Genomic DNA, 5412 nt, shown 5'->3' with positions numbered 1-5412 from the left:
ATACTACTATGTTCGTCTTCCAAAAACCCCTTGAAAACTAGTTTGACAATGTTCCCTTCTACTAGAACACTCAAGTCTTCAAATTTAAATTCAAAATTTTAAAAAAGTGTAAAGTATAAACTTTAGAAAAAAGACCTTTTTTAAATTTATGACTGAGCCTCAATGTGCACATCCTATTTGAAAAACCAATATTAAAATGACCATTTAAAAATATTTTGTTTTTTCCTTCATGCCTTCAAATTTTTGGTCAACCCTCTATTTGACTAGTACCATGTGTCATCTCATGATTGGTCAACTTGCCACCTAATCACCACTTGGCACTCGCTTGCCCACATTTCTTAATGATCACACAACTTCATATTGCGATATTGCGTTGATGATTGAATCTGCCATATGGCAGCATCCTGTGCATCGCATTCGAACCTCTTCTATAGTGCCATGTGGAAGCCCCTGATTGGCTACCTGGTTACTCCCCTGCATGCAGGTATGCCATGTTATTATCTATGGGACCTGTTGACATGTGTTAGGATCTCACAATCCTGTATTCCTTAATCGGCTTCAATCTTTGTAATGCAAGCATGCATTGTCTATCAGATCATGACATGTGTCACGATCCTGTGCTTCCTCATAAACTGCTCTTGATCGCCACCTTGCTGCCAGTCGGGACCCACTGCCACATGGTGACAATTCACATTCCCGCATTACTTAACTACCTTGCAACTTCTCGAAGCGAGAATGTGCCTATCATTGATCCTACCATGTGGCACAATCTCCTTACATTGAGCCATGTCATCATTTTCACATCTTTGTTTAAAATTTGCATTTCTATTCACTCCAGTTGACATCCATGTCACCAAGTCAACTATAGGGGGCCCCACCCATCCATGCAACCTTTCCAAAAGGCACCTTCCCTTAAGACATCAAGTATATTGAGTCAAAAAGTATTTAAACCCTCAAAATGTCCCTCCCACAATGAATGTGGGATAAAAGCCCAGCATGTTTTCCTCTCTATTTTCTATTTGAAAGGTCTCTCTAGACGTGGGGTTTCTTTTCCTTCAACTAGTGACGTCTATCTCTTTTACCACTTCTATGTGATGCAACTATGCCTATGATAAACAAAGAAGATCCAACTACACTAGCCTCTCCTTGCGCTACTTGCTCTGATAGTGTGGGTACTCCCTTCTACAATGTCTTCCAGTCTCTAGCATGGATGCCACGACTTTGTTCTATGGCTTCTTTAAATGTATGAGGCTTCCTTTATTTCTTGAACATGGGTTTGATCTGTAACATTTTCTCTCTCTTCTAATGTTGCCCCTGTTCTTCTTCCAATTTGCGTGGACTCCTCCTTTTGAATGTTCTTTCCTTCTACTAACATGGAGACTACAATCCTACCATGGGTTTTCTGAACTCCTTCTTTGATTTTGTAGGGTCTTTTTCATGTTTAAATATACTCTTTGTATGGAATATTCCTATCTCACATGATCTATATTAATTTATCCCTCAATAAGCCAGAACTCATTAAAAGAGACAATGGGAAAATAATTTCCCATTATGGGATGAATACACAAGAGTTTCTATCCTTTAAGGAGTGACTGTTCTTTCGATGATGCTCTCTTGAATACTTCTTGCACTTCACTTTTTCTGTGTAAGCTGTTGCTAATGGGGTTCATCTCTATATGTTGCCACAATTATCTGATGCAAACTTTGCGTTGAGTGCCATGTTGTCATCTTGGCTTCCTTTAATCTCTTCACACACCTTGCCTCATACATCATCTACAGGACCTTGCTCATATGAGAGATTTTTTTATTTTTATTAACTCGCCCTCTAAACATATCAAGTAGAACCTCTTTCAAATGTTTCAAGTGCTCCTTGGTCTCAAAACACTCCCCAATAAAGGCAAATAAAGGCTTTGAGCCTACTTGTGGGGCTATTTTCTTTCCATAACCGAATGATTCCATTGAACTAAAATTTTCTATGCCAACCTCAATTAGATCATATACATGATGATCATACATTCTTCTCAAAATGAGATTGTTAGGCTGCTTCTTTGAATGCGAGCCAAAAATGAACAGACTGCAATTAGTCTTTTGGGAAAGGAATTCTAAGGCATTTTCACCCCTACTCTCAAATTCCTTTTAGTGTATTGGATGGCATTTCCACTAGCCCTCATGAGATAAAATATGTCAGTCAAGACTAAATTCAATACAATGCTAGTCTTTGTGCCATGCAAGATTAGCATTCTCTTGGCATTTTCAACCAGCAGCTTTGGAGCACACTTTTCAAGAATCCCCCTTGCATGATTTATCTTAGGTTTTACAAACTTCAACATCCTTCTAGGTCTCTAGAATAGAAAATGTGAAAATATATAACAAGTTTTATGGAACTCCTGAAATAGCTGAGATGCCTTTGTGCATATGAGACATGAAGAAGTTCAAATGTGCCCTGTCACATCACATGTCATCTCACCATAAGCATCTCGCAAGGATTCAATAACATTGCCCCTCAATCTAATAGGCCGCCCTCTGCAATAAACATGATCTTCCCCACAACAACATCCTTCCTCTTGCTCTTCATTTGACTACCCCTCATAAGTGCTTGGATAATAGATACCCTTATCTCCAGACTAAACTCCATGAATTTTGTAAAGTTTATACTTGGCTTCCTTATCCTTGATTGAGTGTAGGAAAAAATGATCTTTAGCATCATAGAGAAGCCTAAAATTTTCATTGATCTTTGCAATAGACACATCAATAAAATAATTTGATTATAAACCATTTCAGTTACTTAGAAAATTTCATAATGCTTTATCAATCAAATGGAATTTAGGCAAGCCCCAAGGCGAGTCAGGCAATTTTTTTTTTTGTTTTCGAATGATTGAACTGCAAAATTGATCCATTAACCATCTCATACTGATTGAAAACAAGTTCAATCACTAAAAAATCAAATAAAAATTGCTTTACCACTTATTTGCAAACTATGAATTTTGTGCCAAGAGGTCCTTTGACTGGCCTTAAAAATTGACTAGAACACCTGATCAGGCTTTGAAAATTGGCACACTGATTCTCTGTTTTGCACACTTGTACCCTGTCGAATCTTGTCACATGATGAATTCAAGGTCAACACATATTCACTGCCAAAGTTTCCTTCTCAAAATTACCTGCAAATAAACATGTTAGAAAGCAATAAACTGGGTTAGGAATCGGCTTTGAAAACTAGGCAAACTGGCACTTGGAAAGACAAAAATTCGGGCATTGGTTCTCTGTCATGAGGAGAGTATGGATTTATGATTTGGGCTCATGAAAAATAACAAGGTTCAAATGGAAAGTAGTTAAAGTGGGCTACTTGGATTTCCAGACTAGAAATAATGGCAGAAAAGCAATTTTTTGCAAATGGAATTGACCTAGAAAAGTGTACTAATGGATTCGTCATGACTTGCAAACTAGCACACTTAGAGTATTTTTGGAGGACAACATAGGGGTACAATCTAGTCAATCTCACTAATCATGGATCTCAAATTATAACATCACAAATAGGGGTTCCAATCAATCTGCATTTTATGACACTAGTAAAAAGTTAAAAATTCCATTTGGAATCATGTTTGAAAACTGAGCAAACAGATTTGTCATGAGCTAAAACTTGAAACTTAACAAGTCTCTGACATCTATAATGCAACAAAAAAAGAATTTTATCATTTTCGTCAACTAGGTCAAAGTTATATCACATCAAATAGGGCCTCCTAGAAGTGTGTGCAATTTGCAAATGTGTGAAAACAGTAAACTACCAACTTTGAAGGATTCAAAACCTAGTCAAATGAATTTGAAACAACTCAAAATTTGAAACATAAGTTCTTAGGGATGGACACTAGCCACTCCCAAAGTGGTGAGTCCTAAAACATTTTTGGGTGAGAGAAATTCAATCACAAACAATCTCCTGTTGTTGTCTGACACTTCGGGTAAAATGCAGATTATAAATGCACTCAAAATAGGACTTTCCAGAATGGTTCAAAATGATAGTTAAACTTCATAGAACACTAAGATGCATTGAATGTAGGGTGTTAGAAACATTAAACACCTTAGGGGCCTGAAAGGTATAGCCGGATGCATATGCATCTAAACGCGTTTATAGGGCTCAAAATTTCAAAAGTGCTCAAAATTTGGTCTACAATTTTGAGTGCCAATAGTGGCTCTATCTGGGGATGCACGTCCCTTGTGGGCATGGAAAGGATTCAGATCCCTAGGAGAAGCAAACCACACACTTGATAGCAAAAAACTCTCTCGAACAACTTTATTGAAAGTAGGGAAACAACTAAAACTATTATGTACACATGATGACCCTGGGCCACCAAACTTTAGCAAAATTGTTTACCTCTGTCGAAAACCTAATTTTAAATCCTTTCCTCATGAGGTAAACTAAAATTACTTCTCATATTAGATTCACCAATCAGATACACATCTTGAAACTCAACACTTAGCAAAACTGAATCTTCATTCTTACTTTCATAATGCATATAAAAACTTGCTTCATTATCAAGCATTTGCTGACTATGAAAATACTGATTAGCATGCTCAAATATATCAAATTGAAACTGAAATCCCTCTTCATTTAATGACTCATGCATACTATCATTCTCGAATATGAAAGCTTCATATTCAACTTGGGAAAAGGGATCACACATACCTTCAAAATGTGTATCCTTTTGCATAATCAGAAAGAAATCAAATGAACAATTTGACTGGTACTCACATATGTCATCCATATCAGAATCTAAAACTAATCCATAATATTTAGATGGTTCTTCACAATCAAAAAATTGATTAGTCTTATTAAAATATTCATCATAAAAATCCTTACAAGGTGTAGGCAAATTTTCAATAACGGTCTCATCAAACACCTTTTTATCATAATCAAATGCAACATCATGATCATACTCACTATCATATTTGAAAGAAGAAGAATCTGATTTCTTATAGCAGTAGGATAAAGTATCATCATTAAAATCTTTCTCAACTAAATCTAAAACTTCCACATGCTCTTCAAACAATGGGTTTATAACTCCATGTACTGATCTTCTTTGAACATTTTGACAAAACATGGGCTGATCATCATCAGGATTTTCATAATATAAAGTGTTAGTTTATACTTTAAAACCATTTCCCATTTCATCTTCATGGAGACTTTTAGCATGTGAAGAAAAATTAGAACCATATGAAGACTCAACATCCACTCCATCAACGAAGCATGTAGAATACAAATCAAAGTTATTTTCATTGTCTTCATGTAGGTGATTCAAATGTCTTGCAATAAAATCATGATTAATCTTACCCATAGGTGCTGATATATTAACCTTAGAATCATTTGCATATCGCTGATTACTACTGCACTCATTCTCAAGACAATTATGTAATCCATCC

General features: G+C 36.1%; 1 pseudogene; it reads right to left on the bottom strand.

The window, feature by feature from the left end:
* Positions 1 to 1773: 1773 nt before the first annotated feature.
* Positions 1774 to 2330, bottom strand: LOC149565656 (ribosome production factor 2 homolog pseudogene; annotated as a pseudogene).
* Between the last annotated feature and the right edge of the window lie 3082 nt (positions 2331 to 5412).

Source organism: Cupressus sempervirens, chromosome 3 (assembly GCF_028749045.1).
Source record: "Cupressus sempervirens isolate cs-2001-9-10 chromosome 3, ASM2874904v1, whole genome shotgun sequence".
NCBI classification, from domain to species: domain Eukaryota; kingdom Viridiplantae; phylum Streptophyta; class Pinopsida; order Cupressales; family Cupressaceae; genus Cupressus; species Cupressus sempervirens.
Note: the sequence above shows the minus strand (reverse complement) of the source record. Positions and strands in the feature narration are given on the sequence as shown.